Source organism: Microcebus murinus, chromosome 19 (genome assembly GCF_040939455.1).
Source record: "Microcebus murinus isolate Inina chromosome 19, M.murinus_Inina_mat1.0, whole genome shotgun sequence".
NCBI classification, from domain to species: Eukaryota; Metazoa; Chordata; class Mammalia; order Primates; family Cheirogaleidae; genus Microcebus; species Microcebus murinus.
Genome location: NC_134122.1, coordinates 46,386,378 through 46,404,983, shown reverse-complemented (window position 1 = coordinate 46,404,983; position 18,606 = coordinate 46,386,378).

Sequence of the window (18,606 nt, the reverse complement as noted above, 5' to 3'; positions counted from 1 at the left end):
AGAGCAGGGCTACAAAAGTGGGTCTGTTTGATGGCAAATCACAAGGTTTTTGATTGCAGCTGTTATAGTGACTTTTAAAAGTCATATGTCACAAACCCAATACATCTGAGAGACTCTGTCTGAAGCCAAAGTTTATTTGTTCATTGTTCATTTGTTAAAATATGAAGAGTATCTAAATCCTTAAGGGAGTAGTGGAAAGGCTTCCTTACTTAAAACAGATTTTTTTTCTCTTTTCCTCCCTACCATTCATTGTATCTTTCAATAGTTTTCTGAATACTTTTTACTGAAGTATCATTTATATACAATAAAACATAGGCATATTTTGTTTTAAAATTAACTTTATTAATGTGTGATGGCATAAAATAAAATGCAACCCTTTGAAGAGCACATTTCAGTAAGTTTTGACAAATGTGTACATTGTGTACTGTACCCCAGCCCCACCAAACACCTGCTCAAAATCAAGAAAGAGAAAATATTTCCACCATCCCCCAAAGTACCTTCCTGCTTTTTTTTTTGTCTTCTGTGGAGTTGTTTATGCACTGCCCCTCCAGGTGCTTACAACTGCTAATCTGCTTTCTGCCAGCATAGATCAGCTTTGCTTTTCTAGAATTACATATTGATGGAATCATGGAATCGTTGAGCATGAAGTCTCCTTCTTTCCTTCAGCAAAATGTTTTTGAAATTCATCCGTGTGGCTCTTGTCAATTCATAAATCTTTTGTGAGAGGCCTCCCCATTTAAATGGAATTTCTGCCTCATTAGGTGACAGACATTGTATATTCTGAATACCAGTCTTTTGTCAGATATATGCATTGGAATATTCTGTCTTGTCTGTTGCGTGCCTTTTCATTTTTTCTATTGAAGACCAATTTCTGTTTTCGATAAGGTACAATTTATAATTTCTCTTCTTTTTAGGTCTTAACTAAGACATCTCTGCCTATCTCAAATTAAAAAAAAATATTTTCTTCTAAATGTTTATTGGTAAAGATTTTAGATTAATTTTATGATTAATTTTTATTTATTTATTTTCCTGTATGATATGAAAATACTTAATTTTTTCCATCTCAAATGATATCCAGTTGTCCTGGCACCAATTTTTAGAAAGGCTTTCTTTCTCCATTGAATTACTTTGACATTTTTGTTAAAAATCAATTGCCCATATATGTATGATTCGCTTTTTAGATCTTTTCTGATCCATTGATCTCCAGGTATCCAGCTGCTTCATTACTGTAGCCTATTAACTGCTGAAGTAAAGTATTGCAAGTCAAATCCCTCTAAATTTGTTTTACTTTTGCAAAATAGTTTTGGCTAAGGTCTTCTCTATCCTCACATCATTTTTAAGATCAATTTATCCATTTCTATTAAAAAAAAATCCTGCTGGGATTTTAAATAGGATTGCATTGAATCTATACTTATGTATGGAAATCCTAACATTTCCCAACCCTGAAGCATGGTATAAAGCTCCATTTATTTAGGTCTTCTTTAATTTCTCTCGGCAATGATTTGTAGTCTTCATTGTACAGATCTTACATATATTTTGTTAAATAACACATTGATAACTTATATTTTTGATGATGTTGGACTTTTTTGTTGTTTTAATGTTATTTTGAAATGGCTCATGGCGAGTGCACAGGAATACAATTGACTGTTGAAAATGGATCTTGGATCCTATTACTATACTAACTTAATTAATTATTTCTAGTAGCATTTTATAGATTCCTTAGGATGCTCTACCTATACAGCCATAAGAAACTTATTAAAAAATGACACATTTGTAAGAAAAATGAAGGCAGCAAGAAGACTTGAAGTTATTCACAACTATTCCTTAATAGTTGTGAGCAGAATATTTATTATATAGATGGATTATAATGGCATTATTTCAGAACTAATAAATTTAATCTGATCTTTACATTGTCATAAGCTTAAAACATATTTGGATATTAAAAAATAAGAATGATAGCATATTGCAAGTACTTCTTTTTTATAGAGTATTTCTTTCTGGATATTCCTCTAGTTTTGTGTGCACACACACATACACACACATTTTTAAGTCAAATTAAGATACCATAAATGGAAATGAGTACCAGCCTTGGACTTTAAAAATTCTAAGAATGTACTATTCTTCTGCAAAAGAATGTACTTCAGATGTCACCTAGAGGAAAAATGGTATGCAGAAAAGCAAGGAAAGCAGACATTGCAGCATTATCCACGTAACCGAGATAAGGAAATTACCTAAGTAAGTCTGAACTTACTTAGATGGATGGATGAATGGATAAATGTTATCTATATACACAATGGGATATTATTCAGCATTTAAGAAGAAGAAAATACTGCCAATTGCAACAACATGAATGAACATGGAGAACATTGTGCTAAGTGAAATAAGCCATATACAGAAAGACAAATACACCTGGTCTCCCTTATATGTAGAATTTAAAATAGTCAAACTCATAGAGCAGAACAGTGGTTGCCAGGAGCTGGAGAGTGGGGACAATGGAGAGATGTTGGTCAAACTTTCAGTTACAAGCTAAATAAGTTCTGGGGGTCTAATGTATAACATGTGTGGTGATAGATGTGTTAATTAATTTGATTGAGGTAATCATCACATAATGTGTTAATATAATTATCTCAAATCATTGCCTGGTATAGTGGCTCAAACCTCTAATCTTAGCAGGTTAGGAGGCAGAGGCAGGAGGATTGCTTGAGGTGGGGAGTTCAAGACCAGCCTGGGCAACATAGCAAGACCTTGCCTCTACAGAAAATAAAACATTAGCTTGGTGTGGTGGTGCATGCCTGTAGTTCTAGCTACTTGGGAGGCTGTGGCAGGAGGATCACTTGAGCCCAGGAATTTGAGATTACAGTGAGCTATGATCATGCCACTGAGCTCTAGCCTGGGCAACAGAGTGAGACTATATCTTTAAACAACACAACACAAAACAAAACAAAAGCCAGAAATCATCATGGTATACAACTTGAATATAATTTTATTAAAAGAAGACTGTTATTCAATATAACATCCTTCATATATGCAGGGAATTATAGTTTCAATATATTCCAAACTAGACCATGTTAATTTTTTTCTTGTGCTAACCGACCATAGTATTGACTAAAGTGCATGCTTAAGAAGAGGCAAAAGTTTAAAAATTAAATAGTTAGAGAGCTTGCATCAAGGGCATTAATATTTGTTGAAAATGGAGAGGAAAAGAATGTTAATCATTGAATTTGCAATGACTAAACAAATAAAATAAATATAATATTAAAAAGTGAAAGGATTTTGAAAATCCTAGATTACTAATGAGCTGTTAGGAACCATGCAATAAACTTCTGGTGCTTCTTGAGACATAAAATTGCCCTGAACACACCACTGGCATCTACAATGTGCTTGTCACAAATTCCAAGGCATAACTGACAGATTTGGGGGGAATTTAGGTTATCTCTAATCATTTTAATGAAGGAATCATTTACGAAATACTTGCCACTTCAGAAGTGATGCCTGCCATCCAAAATATTTACAGTCCACTTTTAAAAGCCCTCTTAGCTTATGAAATAGCAAATTATATATTTTTTCAAACAAGTCTCAAGTGCAAAAATTAGAGATGAGGGTGATAGGAAAGTTCGCACTGATGGAAATTTATATTGCTAATTAATTTGTGCACCAATTTGAATACTAATGATTAAATATTGTTTGTGGGGAGAGAGGGATGAAGGAGAGGGTCACTGAGAATATAACAATGAAATCGTCACTTATTATATAGCTTATATAAAAATTCTGCCACCTAAATATGGAATATCAGTGTCACTGTACTCCCCTCCAAGAAGGTATTATAAAATAATGTGTCATTTTCAGTGATGAGATGGACCAGGGGTAGCAGAACAGTTCTTTATAGTTTCCTTGCAGAGTCAGCCTGTTTCATTATTGACCACCAAAAAATTGATGTCTTGGTTTAACTGGCTGACCAAGCACTTTATGTTTCCTAGATTACTTTAAAAGGGAGGGGGGAAGAATGGGAGGAGGGAAGGGCCATCAGTTCTTGGCAAAAAGCAGAGTCTATAGCAGCAAGCTAAGTGGAGTGGCTGTAAGATAACTATTAGGACTTGCAGTTTATCAGGAGGTTAACTGGGGAAAGAAGAAAATAAATCACTAGCATAGAAGAGAAGATTCCAGGAGGAAATTACCAAAGTAAGCAAAGTGCAAATAAAGTTCAGAGCAAGAGAGTAAAAATGTTATCCTACTCTCCTGGTGATGGAGAATTGTGAATTTAGAAATACCCACTCAAACTGATGAAATTAACATTTCTGAATATGAACTCTTATGGTTTCTTCCAATATCTAATATAAAGAGCATCAGACAGAAATTGGGGTGAAGCAATTGTAAGTGATTGAGACGTCTACAGCTTTCATGAAATGAAAATGATTTGGGACAGATTTTGAAATATTTTATTAATTTGTGATTATTTTTTAAATCTTATGCACAATAATGTGAACTGTCATTAATATTTTAGTCATCGTTTTCCAATTCACAGATCCCTGTCACTGTTTTTATTAAACTAACACTGCAGATATATCAGCGATGCTTCCCTCCAAGATCTGGCTGAATATTTTAAATAAATGAGCTGGAAGTCACTTTAACTTTGGGTAACGATCAGATCAAGTTAATACCTCCAAGACAAGAATATATTTTCTTTCCTTCAGTAAAGAAGTAACAATAAAAGGAAACATACAACAAATCACAACCCTTCTTTGATAGACTTGAGAATTAAGTCTCATTCTCTAGTTCCTTTTAGGTCAAAAAGAATAATATCTCTTTATTTTATTTATTTTATTTCTCTTTAAGTCTATTTAAAAGTAGTCTTCAGCCCTTACCTATATAATCTCACTAGCTGCTCAAAACTTAATTTCTCTGACCCTTCTGAGATTCTGTTAAACTTAAATGAATAATTATATTATGATACTAAACTTAAAAAGTATTCCTTAGAAAAATCTAATGTGATAACTGACAACTTTAATTTTTAGTGAGTGCTACATCTCTCAGCTAGAATATCAAATGCATTCTGTCTGATATTTGTTTTAGGAATTTTCCTAGAAAATATATGTAAATTTAAAAAAGTAATTCAATTTAGAAAAAAAGAGAGAAGGAAATTGACACACTGGGTAGGACAGCCTAGGAAAGTGGCGAGACCATGGGCAAATCTTGGGCAAGCTATTCACTGCTTGTATGACTCCAGCAATTCTCTGCTTCAGTTTCTTCTTTTGTAAATAGACATACATTAGTATTTCATTTATGGTGTTTTAATAATTTTACAAGGTAATGAATTTAAAATGCCTATACTATCACTCTCAACATATAAGTGCACACACACGTATGCACATATTTTTTTTCTATTATTACCTAGTAAGACAAGGGTTGCTGAGTATATTATACCTATAAATGACAACACAAAGTAAATTATTTTGTAGTTTAGAGAGTCACATAGGTTAACAAAATTTAACGTTTTTTTCTTATTTATGAAGACAACCCAGAAAATATGACTTTGTGAATGCAAAAACTGTCTCCAATAATTATGATCGAGGGACTGTATAACAGAAGCTCCTATGATGAGTTACATGTTCTATCATCTCTACTGTCTAATCTGGTGGCCACTAGTCTCAATGTGACTCTTGAGACCTTTAAACATGGCGAGTGCAACTGAAGACCTCATTTTTTAATTTTAGTTAATTTAAAGTTAATTAGGTTCATGTGTGTTGTGGCTACCTTGTGGAACAACACAGGTATAAGAGATATGATGGAAAACTTGGCAATATATTTTTAAATTGTATTTTTTTTGTTTGCAGGTTATAAAAAGACTGCACAATATTTTCAATGAATTTACATGTCATATAAAATATAATGAAGAAAAAAGTGCCTATAATTTCAAAATTTATAAATTTTCTCAAAACCTCAGTAGATTTTCTCCGATATTCTAATGGATATGTATAAAAATTCTATGTAATTTCATTTTTGAATAATTGGTGTCATAATGTGAATAGAGTAGAAAAACCAGGGAACTTTGAAAAATGAGTACTTATCACATTCAATATATTTTGGGTCACTGAGTCTCTAAAAATTGAGGCAAATTTGTTTGTATTTCAAGAAAAGATATCATTAACATCAGACTCAAATTGAAATATATTATACAAAATAACTGATCAGTACTCATCAAATTTGTCACAATCATGAAAGGCAAGAGAAACCTGAAGAGCAGCACAGATTGGTGCAATGTGCAATATGGGATTGGGTTCTGGAACAGAAGAACAAAAACAATATATTAGGTGAAAACAAATGGTGAAATTTGAATAAGGTCTTAATATGGTATAAATGTTCGTGTCCCCTCAAAATCCATCCATATATTGAAATCCTAACTCCCATGGTGATTGTATTAGGAAGTAGGGCTTTTGGGAGGCAATTAGTATCCCTATGAGGAAGACGTGGGGAGATCCCTTGATCCTTCCACCATGTGAAGACACAACAAAAAGTCGGCCATCTATGAACCCAAAAGTGGGCCTTCACCAGACACCAAATTTATTAGCACCTCGATCTTGGACTTCCTTAGCACCTCGATCTTGGACTTCCCAGCCTCCAGAACTGTGATCAGTAAATTTCTGTTGTTTATAATCCACCCAGCATTTTGTTACGACAGTCAGAATGGAATAAGTTTTGTAATTTAGTTAATAGTATCGTGGATGATAATTGTTCTGTAGTTATGTAAATTGTTAAGATTAAAAGAAGCTAAGGAAAGGGTATATATGAACTCTCTGATATATTTTCATGGCTCCTTTGTAAGCCTAAAATTATTTCAAAATAAAAAAGTAAAAAATAAAAACTATATCACCAAAGACCAAAGTACATAGCTCTACATATAGTAGGCATTCAGGAATTTTTTAAAAACTGAATCAAACTTCACTTACTATTATGTAACTATATCTTTTCTGCCCATTTTCCTGCAATTTAAAGATAATGAGACCCAATATCATGCTAGCTGTATGTCCCCAGGGAAACTATAATTTCTCTGAGATTTCATTCTTCACTTAAAAAATCAAGTAAAAATACATTCCCTGCCTAAGTCATAGGATGGCTGCCAGATTTAGACAAGATACGGGAAAATAAAACTTCAGCATAATACTTCTCCCTCTTCATTGAGCATGGAACTGATTTATTCTGTAAATATTTAATGATTATCTAATATGTGCCAGGCTTTGAGTTACATCAGATAGATGTACATATAAAAACATAGCTTTCTAAGTATTTGAACTGAATAAAGACAGCAAAAATCACTTATCAAATCTTTTAGGATTTCATGGTAGGAGAACTTTATTCCAGATTTTGAATATCAAAAAGATTTTTTGAAGGTGATTGCAAATCTGAGACCTAAAGAATTAATTGATGTTATCAGATGAAGTAAGACATTTCCAAGTAAAAGTGCAAAGATCCAAAGATACATAATGTAACCTACTTAGAAAACTGCAAAAACTTCAACATGACTAAGTGGTAGTGAAGTGAACAATGGAAATTTTAATTGTTATTATTTAACTTCAGCTGGAAATTGTATCATGAACGCTGCAGTGTACCAAGCTAAAGGATTTTTAGTTTAAAGTTTTGGAGAGCCAATATGGATTTTAAGCAGTGTTTTCAGGGCCTGCCATCATAATTATGCCTTAGAAAAATTATTCTACTTAAACATGAAGAAAATATTAATGAACTTGAATGATTTTGGGGGGAAGATCAAAAGTAAGCTCTGGTAGGAATATGTAAAATAATTATGAGTGCTACTACTGTTATAGCAACAGTGAGATTTGGGAAGAGGAGATTCTATGGTTGTTCATTTGTCCTTCTGGAAAACAAGTGTGGTAAAATGACAAAGATCCACACAATGCAATGAGGGAAAGGGTAAACTGGAGATGGTAACATCCAAAAGGCAACTATGAGGATTCTTTTCCCCATTGTATGTTTTGGTTTGCTTTGTAAAAGATTAGATGGCTATATGAGGATGGTTTTATGTATAGGTTCTCAGTTCTGTTCCATTGGTCTATGTTTCTGTTCTAGTGCCAGAACCATGCTATTTTTACTATAGCCTTGTAGTATAGCTTGAAGTCCGGTAAATTGATGCCTCCCAGGGAAATGCAAATCAAAACCACAATGAAATATCACTTATCTCCAGTGAGAATGGCTTTTATCAAAATGTCCCAAAATAGTAAATGTTGGCACAGATGCGGAGAGATAGGATCACTCATACACTGCTGTGGGACTGCAAACTAGTTCAAACTCTGTGGAAATTAATATGGAGATATCTTAAATAGATACAAGTAGGACTACCATTGATCCAGCAATCCCATTATGGGGTATCTACCTAAAAGAACAAAAGACATTCTATAAAAAGGATATCTGCTCTGGAATGTTTATAGCAGCACAATTCACAATTGCAAAGATATGGAAACAACCCACGTGCCCACCTGCCCATCAATACATGAAATATGGTATATGTATACCGCAGAGTTCTACTCAACCACAAAAACAATCGTAATCTAGAACCACTTGTATTATCCCGGATAGAGTTGGAGCCCATTCTACTAAGTGAAGTGTCCCAAGAATGGAAAAACAAGCTCCCCATGTACTCACTATCAAATTAGTATCAACTGATCAACACTTAAGTGCACATTTAGTAACAACGTTAATCTAGTGTTGGGCAGATGGGAGGGGAAGAGTTAATCAAGTGTTGGGCAGATGGGAGGGAGGAGAAGATGGGTATGTACACACCTAATGAGTGCAGTATGCACTGTCTGGGGGATGAACACTCCTGAAGCTCTGACTCAGGCAAAGCAAGGGAAATATACATAATCTAAACATTTGTAACCCCATATTATTCTGAAATAAAAAAATTTAAAAAAAAAATAACAAAAACCAAAAGGCAAGTATAGTTGATTCTTTCAAGAAGTGACTCTGAGTCTATTTCTCTAGTTACATACAATTGCTGACTTAGATTATCTTTAAAGGAGCTTAGCGGCTCTAAAATCCCACAAAATATTCTAGATGGAGCCAGTGCATCACTTCCCTATAAGATGTGTATTTGGACTGAGCGATCAGAATTCTTAGATGGTTTGATCTTATAAGAAACATGCCCTTTTCTAATTCTCTAATCAGCCTACACATTAGTGAGGTTACTCACCATGATCAAGGAGGTTATTAGCATCCCATTGTTTCAAGTTTTGTTATGGCATTTTACAAGAATATAAAATTCAGCAGTTCCTCTTTTCTCTACTCAAGTAATAATCACACTTCCAGCTCCTTTCTATTTATTTCTATGTTATCATAAATATCATAAATGACATACAATCTAAGCTCCAGTTCTTTTTGTTTAGATACTTTTTCAATTATTTTAAAAATAATCAATTACAGATTATTTTAAGTGTGTTGAATTTTTGCTAAAAGTGGTTTCATTAAATGATGTAAAACATGCATATCACATAGCAGAAAAGATTTCTCTGGCTCAACTGAAAATTCTTCTTTCTGGTGTGTTCATTGGCATGTCAATGAATAATGAACAAGAAGGAACAACTGATGTCTATTAGCATTCATGACAAGGAAGTGCTAGCTTCCTGAAATATATGGTCTCAGATTTCCTTATGTTGATGTCAATAAGTTGATTTTATTTTACTCTCCCCCACATTTCTCTCTTTCTCCTACACACACATGGACACACGGGCAGAGAGAAACAACCATTGTGATCAACTAATTCATGATATCACGATTAGAGACTATGTAGATCCATATAATTTTTAAAAGTTGCTTGAGAAACGTTGAAATTATGTGGTTTTTATTTATTATAAACAATATGTTAACTTTCATTGATCATAAAGAAGTTTCTTTTTAGAAAATAGATTATCTTCCTCAAGCATTTACTCTTTGGCTACTTTAAAAAATTTACTCTTTAAAAGCATAGACTTAGATTAAGCTGTGCCTTTATTTAAAACAAGATTCTTCATGCTTTCCATTTCCTCAAAGTTTTTTCTATGGAGTCACCTGTGCTATGTTAAAGTAATGATGATGATGATGGTCATGATGACAAATAACCTTTGAATTTTACTACAAGAAAAAAATATCTCTCAGAATGTTCAAATTATTAATAAAAGCAATATAGAAGAAGAGACTCATTTAAAAGTTATTTTAGACCCACTTTGGAACTTAAAATACAGTTAATAAATCTTGACTAGTAACCTATCCCATGGAACATACAAAAGTAACGATTATACTGATGCCAGTCCTACTGGGCCAGTGCCCTCGTATTGAGAACCACTACTTCACATTTATTTCTTCTCTTCTCTTACCTTTATGTTTTTCAAGAGCTGTATTGGATTTATTGGAAGTCTTTAATCATGCTATGTTTTTATTTGTTGTTTTGCTTTGTTTTGTTTTCTTCCAAGCATCCTCATAGGCTACTTGTTCTACCTGGGGCATCATTATCACCCCATGCTGTGTTATCACCTCTCTTTCTTCACCCACCCTTCACTCCTTCAGTTTTTTCCTGTTCCCTCAGTAGTGAATGTGATGTCCCTCTCATGTATGTCCCAGCAGGAAATTTTACCTTTTTAATCTTAGCAAGTGTATAGTGTTAAAATTATTTCTCTCTTACCCCAAACAGATTACAAATTCCATCAGGACAGGAATCTGTGTTGGTCATCCCCAAATGCCCAGCCCAATGCCTGGTACTTAGATTTGAGATCAGTACATATGTATTGAATGATTGTTTAAAAATTTAAATTTACTCATAGTGAATACTCACATTTTAAAATGTTACTACATATTTCTTGTAATTTATGTTAAGCCCTGGATTTTAGAGATTATTTTCAAATTGTATTGCTGACCTAATGCATTGAGCAATTATGGTTTTTCAGCCATGATTTTATGTGTACACTACTTCCTCTTAATTCTTTGAGCCATTTTGGTTTCATTCCTTATTACACATACACCAAAGACAAATCATGATGAAGTATTTCAATATATTTTTAGAAAAAATTGTACCACTTTTGGATTTGTATATTATTGTACAACACTTTTCAAATCGGTGGTCCCAGTCATTTATTTGAAAACTGCAAATGTGTACTAGAGTGATTTTATTCAGGTGCCGTTATAGAATGACCCATCAAAAGGATACATGTTGTAGTCCAGAAAAGGTATCTAAAACTATGTAAAATTCTTAGAACAGAACAAAAATATTCCTCAAGAAATAGAAAAATCACAATGTCCTACTGAATTGGAAACTGAAGAGGTGCCATTTTGGAAAAGCCTCTTTTGTTTCTAAACAATAAATCCAACGTTACCTAAAGTGTAGAGGAAAAATAGAATTGTAAATCATATAAAAATTTCTTTAGTATAAGAAACTTACATGGGTGAAATTTGAATTTGAAGGAGAAAGGACTGGCCAGACCTTATTCAGTTTAGAAATTTTGCCACTGAGAAAGATAAAGACAAGGGAGATTGAATCATTTGCTCCAAACCACTAAGCTATTTATTTAATGACATAGCTGGGAAAAGACTATCACTTTCTTTAATTCAGAATTATAATTAGTTTTTTATTAAAATGCATCTCACTTTCCTACTATGCTTCCAAAGTATAATTATACTAGTGACTTAATAATTCATCTTCTCTAAATAAATATATTTAGCTTAATTTGAATAGTTACAGGTGAAAGAGGATTAGAATACCCTCATTAGTTAGAGATTTAAATGTAATTTGTGTCTAATAAGCAAGAAAACTAAATGTGTAAGGAAACCAATTAGACTCTGTTTTTATTACTGTAAATAATTCATTCAGTAGTTCCTAAGTCTAGAGTCCATGACATTATACTCTATTATACAAGTCTTAGACTGTCCTATACAACTGTATACACTGAGTAGATGAGCTAAGAAAATATATTTATATGTAGTTAATATTTCAGGGTATAAGCTTAATTTTTATTTGTAAAACAGAGGCATTGGACTATCTGCCCTTTAAGATTTAATCTGATTTTTAAAACTTTTCTAATAGTTACATCTGATTTTAAATAAAATCTGATTCTATGACAAAGCAGAGAATGCTAAATGCTAAATGATGATACTGTATGTTGGTGAAGTAGAATTTTAGGAGACCTGGTTACTTTCAGCACTTGCCTCCTTGCCATTGGTCTCTACTTCTAGGACCATGCTTCATATTCAGAGTTATAAACTTTAGTAAGAGAACAAGGTAATATAATGCAAAAACCTCAACCAACTTTCTAAAATGATACACAAGAACATCAAATAAAAAAGAAAGTAGATCAACACTGAAAGCTAAAAAAATAATAAACTGCATTGGCAGATCACCTTATATTTTCATATTTCTTAAGTCAGAGAGACAGACTGAAGTCTCTATGTTTTCATAGGTCCTCAAACTCTAATAGACATGTGACCTTCTCCAATAACTTTCTAACCACATTTCTTTTGGGGGTATAACTGGGATATGCCTAAGAGTTTCAAAAACTCAATCTCCTCTTCTTTCAGTTATCCCAATCTCTAAAAAATGCCCTTGTGGAGCCCTTGTTATCTTGCATAATTATAACATTACACAAAGCTTGATATTTTATGAGATAAGTCATCCACATTCATCAACTTCAAAATTGACTTTGCTACTCTTAATAACTTGTTCTTCAGTTTAATTTTATGAAAAACATCTTAGTGTCTCCTGAGATGATTATTAAAATTACATTTAATTTGTACATTATTATGGAGAAAATTGGCTAAGATATTGGATCCTTTCATTTATGAACATGATTTAATTCTACCCTTAGATCCTCTTTGTTTATTTCATTAGAAGCTTATAACTTTCTCTGTGAAGATCTTTCACATTTTAATTTCATTACTGAGTATTTTCATTTATTGTTTCCATAGCATATAAAGTCTTTTTTATTGTGGTAAAATATACATGACAAAAATTTGACCATTTTAACTATTTTTAGGTGTATATTAAGTGGCCTTAAATACATTCACATTTTTGTGCAACCATTACCACTATCTCTAGAACTTTTTCATAATCTTAAACTAAACTCTATTTTTTAAAAGTTAGATTTCTTAATTGATTTTTTGTTACAATGAAGGATAATTATTAATTTGTATAGTTATCTTGTATGTGGAAAACTATCAGGAATCTATCACTTATTGAAATAGTTTGTCTCTAGATTCTTTTGAATTTGCTACATGGAAATCATGTTGTCATCAAACACTTGCTATGCTGTCCCCTAAATATTTTTATATAACATAATTGCTCATATTTTATATCACTTTCTCTCTCTATTCTTAATCTTAATTATTCTCTTCTCTCTTAAATTTTACTAATTTTCTATTCAGCTTTGTCTAAACAGTTAACTCAGTTTTTGAGGATTTAATTTCTAGATTTTAATTTTTTTTTCCAAATTTACCTGTTATTTTGTTCGCGGTGCTGGCCCTTTCAATTTGACTTCTCTTATTCATATGTTCCTTTAATAGTTTTAAATAACTCTTACATTCCTTTAAAATTGTTCCTCTATTTTAGTTTTTCTGGGTGCTAACCTTCACGTAAGTCGTGCTTGTTTTCTCTTCTTCATGGTAAAATGTTTGACATTGAATTATTTATTTATTTTTGCTGTTAGCTCATCTTCAACTATCCCCAACCAGACTCTATAGTCATCCCATAGATAATGTCATGGGACGTTATCCCATAGTCATCCCATAGTTAATTTCTAGGAATAGATTTCAAGTTTTTTCCTAGCAGTTGCTCAATAGATTTCAAGAAAAAGTGACTCTTTCCTCCCCATTTACTGGCTTTGAGATATCCAAACAAAGGGAATGCAACAAATTTGGCTTTAACACAAGAACCTGCTGGAGGCAATAGCTTTTTTTTATACCACAAGCTCAGTTTACAGATAAGCTTCTCTTTCTATCTTGAGCTGGAAATGGGTTCCTTTTCGTCATCCTTTTCATTCCCAGAGAGGGAAGCTTCCCAGGCTTCCTACATTATGCAGATATCTTCGTTTCAGATTCTTATTTTATTTCCATCCAAGGAAAAACCCTGTGTCATTTAGCATGTGATAACCCAGAGCTCCAACCATTATGTCCTGTTTCTGAACCTCCTTCTCCCAGACTGCACCATTACCGCACTGCTAAATTCACTCTTAATGTTAGACATTGACACATTCCTTTTTTTTAAATGTTTATTATTTCCTTCTAGGTTTAATTTTTTTCTGTTATATTTAGTACAGAATTTCTATGAGTAGAAGGAAATTTAGTACCATTTACATTTTTCTTTTTGCTGGCTTAGAAAAAAATTGAATGGTAAATATCGTATGGAAATTTGAGTTAAAAGAGGAAAATGGCCATTGTATCATAACAACATGGGGATCAAGACCAGGTAGTTCTTTAGAAGTTAGAAGTATCAATTTTATAATGACTGTGTGGGTCTCTGTGAGATGAAACAAAGAGATTAAAAACAAGGATCAGAAATCGGTCAAGCTGTGGTGAAATGGAGGTTGCTTGTTGGTATGGACTGAATGTTTGTCTCGCTCCCCAAAATTCAGATGTTGAAACCCTAACCCCCAAGAGGATAGTATTAGAAGGTGAGGGTCTTCAAGAGGTAATTAGATTTAAGATGAGGTCATGTACATGGGCCCCCTGTTGGGATTAATATCCTTATAAGAAGAGGAGGAGACCAGAGCTTTCTCTTACAACCTTGTGAGGATACAATGAGAAGACAGCTTTCTAGAAACTAGCAGGAGGGCCTTCACCAAGAACCAACCATGCTGGCACCCTGTTCTCAGGCTTGTAGCCTCAGAACTGTGAGAAATAAGTATCTGTTCTTTGGGCCACCCAACCTATGGCATTTTGTTATGGCGGCCTGAGCTAAAACACATATTTTCAAACATATTGTCTTAATCTGAAGATGGAGACAGATTCCAACGAGCCAATCAATTCTCATAAGACGGTATTTCTGGCACTTCTCTATTAAGTAAAAATTCTCCTGCATATCCTCAGATGGACTTTTAACTATGTAACTGAAGTCTACAAATATACCTGAACTTACAGTAGTTAACTTTCTAACTCTACATTTTATGAATTTACTTTGGTGGAACTTGATTTACAATGGACAGTGTTGTTAACTTTTTTGGCCTTTCATGAATTATAACATTGTGAACCACATAAATAGTACCATATCCCTTAGGATTTCTTATAACTTTACTGCTAGACAGTACAATCATCTACTGGGAATACAGACCACAATTTTCACATGTGGGTTTTCCTTAACTCAAGTCCTAAGAACAGTTCCTAAAATTCGTGAATCTTAAACTTTGAGTACAATCACATTTTAATAAAAAGATAAATGCTTCAGGAAATTAAGAAGTCATCAATTTTACCATGTCATTTTAGTCAATCTTCTTATTTATGTTTATTATGCTACTGGCCAAATAGAATACCTGTTATTCCCTTGCTTTTAAAAGTAAGAAGTCCAAAAGTAATCTGACAAAATACAATAATTTAGTTTACTTCCATTCTGCTTCTATACTAGACTTTTCAGAATGCATTTTTATTTTTTAGTTCTAAAAACATCTTCCAAAACACAAAGATATCGGGGAGGTAGATGATATAGACAGGTCAAGAAGTGGTAATTTAATTACACAGTCAATTATTGGGCTATTCATTATTGAAGGCAGATATGGGATTCTTTTGTATTCTGTCTGTGAGTTTTCTTAAATGACGGATGTTCTCTAAACTGTAACTTAATTATTTCAATACACTTTAAATTAATAGATTTCAGAAATCATTTGAAAGCATGGTCGATTGTAGTTGAGTCTCTCCCCGGATTTCTTTTAGGTTTTATCTATGGATTATGAAAATGAATTTGAGCAGGTCATATTTGTCCTCCCATTGTGTTCCAGAGAAAGAATAACAAATGGCTCGTCACTGGCCTGCCGACTTGCAGAAACTACAATGCCTAAACCAGATGGAGCTCTGTGGATAAAAGATGCTGGATGTGGCTTGCATTTCAATTTGGGGGAAATAATTATAGCTTCGGGAATTAGAGATATGGTCACTTACTGTAATTTGAACTTTAAAGGTATCACCTCGATTTTCTTTTTCTTTCATATAAAAGTCATAGTTTTCCAGTAATAAGAGTAAAGTTTATACCCTCTCAGGCTTTTTGCAAGTGACATCATAAAGTCTTATGCCCTGAAGAGTCCATGAGAGTCATACTTTCTCTACTTTTGTTTCCAGTGCCCTGTGCATCCAAATCTCTCCATGGAAAGATACTCAGAGAAAAAAAAAAATTTCTAAACTCCTGTGAATGCAGTAAATGGAGGACCCTGCTCATGGCCAGATGTTTCGGAATCACAGCTCCGATTCTACAGATCCTGGCCAGCTGCCCTGATGGCTGAGGAGAATCAATAAATAGTTACCTGTGATCTATATCCCCCGACATGAATGGTTGAAAAACTGTGCTAAATAAGACTGTATCCATCATTTCACAAACTTAAAATTATACATTTTCAGGCTATCCCAACATTATCAAGTCATGACACACTAACTTTGCATTGCATCCTGGAAAGAGAGGGCGGAATCACAGAAAATGTTGTGTTCCACCACCCAGCTCTCCCTCAGGGCCACCCACTCATTTCCCGGCTGCAGGGAGACAGCTTACAGGCGAGACCCTCTCCAAGGAATTGCCCTTGGCCGGGCGAAGGGAGCTGGCTCACTCATGGCTCCTTCTCTGAAGGCAGCTCAAATCCAGCGTTTGTTCAACAAGGCAGGAGGCTGTAATTCCATGCAGTGGGTCAACTCTGAAGAGTCATCCTAGCTCCAGAACTCTCTGAGGGATTGGCTGAGACTGAGGTCTGTGTCGTAACTCCAGCATGATGCATCTTCTCCCTCTGCCCCATCCTACTTCCCGCATCCTCTTAGAGAACTTGTTCTAGAAAGGATTTCTTAACAGATCTGCATGCAAATATAACTCAGTGTCTGTTTCTTGAGAAATAGATCTAAGGTAGGAACAAAGACAAATAAGTCTTAAAGCACCTACCCTCAAGCATCTCAGAATCCAGAGAAGGGAACGGCATGTAAAGCAGCAAATATTATTATTGTGCAAGATGCCATAGCAGAGGTATAAACAGAATACATTGAAGCACAAAAGAGAGAGTGATCAATAATTCCCAAGGAAGAGATGATAGGAAAGGGGAGCTCAGGCAGCTTAACACAGCATCATTCCCTGTAGTGTCTTGCTCACTGGCCCTAGGATGACACTACTTGCTAAATAGTTTATGGAATTTATCATATTGGGGTAGTCTTAAATGTATTATTTTATTGTTTACTATTTAACCATCCTATCGTTTTAAAGGAAAGGCTAACAACAAAGTAAATGTTGGTGGTGGGTTTTAAATGATACACAGGACTTCAGTGGATAGATAGTAATAATAGGACATTTCAGGCAGAGAGAATAACATTTTAAAAACTATGGACAGGTGTATTTTCACAGAGACACGAGTGGTTTGGTGTGACTCTACCAAGGAGGAGATTAAGCTGGCATGGACATCAAGGGCTGGATTGCAAATGTTGGCCTGTGGCCTCAGTTTACAAGCCAAGAGTTGTTATCATTTTTCTTCACAAACATTTAAAAATATATAATGAGTGACTTACGGAATTAGTTAAGGTAATTTGTTGTTTTTGTTTGTTTTTGCAGCAGAAACCTGGAGTTCTCAAAATAAACTGGCTTGAATGAGATTGAAACATTTCTTTCCTATTAGCAGTTCAAGGTCCCTGGTATAGACTAGCAGGAGGACTTGCTTTCAGGCCTACAACTTCTTTCAGTCCCACAGTTCTGCAGTCTCCTAAATGACATACTGGGAGTTAGGACATTGCTTTATCTGTGACTGAGCACAGGGATGACCCATTGGAGCAAGAACGAGAATTTGGCTCATGTTTTAAAGTCAAGCCTGAAATGTCACTTCCATCTACTGACTTGACCCAGTCATATGGCAAATCTATTTGTCAGAGGCCTGGGAAATGGAGGGCCATAAGCCTAGCTTAATAAGGTGAAAGAGAAGAGACAAAATGACACTGAGGAACAGTCCGAGGATTCCATCATAATTGCCAATTTTTTTAAAACTTTGAGTTTTCTCATATTAAGGAAGATTTCTCTCCTCCATTGGAAAATTGGGCCTGTATTTTTATATGGCAATAATCAGCCAGCTCTGCATACAATTGTTAACCTCAGTAGACTCAGCTCTTGGTTTAATACGTGCTTAAGTAAAGAAAAAGGCACATAAGCTAAGAAAACCCTTTATATGCTTAAGGCAATGTATAAATCTTCTGAAAAAAATCCAATGTGAAATTTATTAATAAAATATATTGTAATCAAAATCGTGATGAATAGGGAAATTATGTTTGATAAAACTTCATGAGTTAAAAAAGACTAGCATTCTAAACAAGTGTTTTAAAATGTAATTATGTATTAAGTAAAAACATATGAAGTAATTAAAGCAGTAAAAATACATTTTTTTAACTGATGGAGCATTTAATGAGTATTTATTTAGTGTC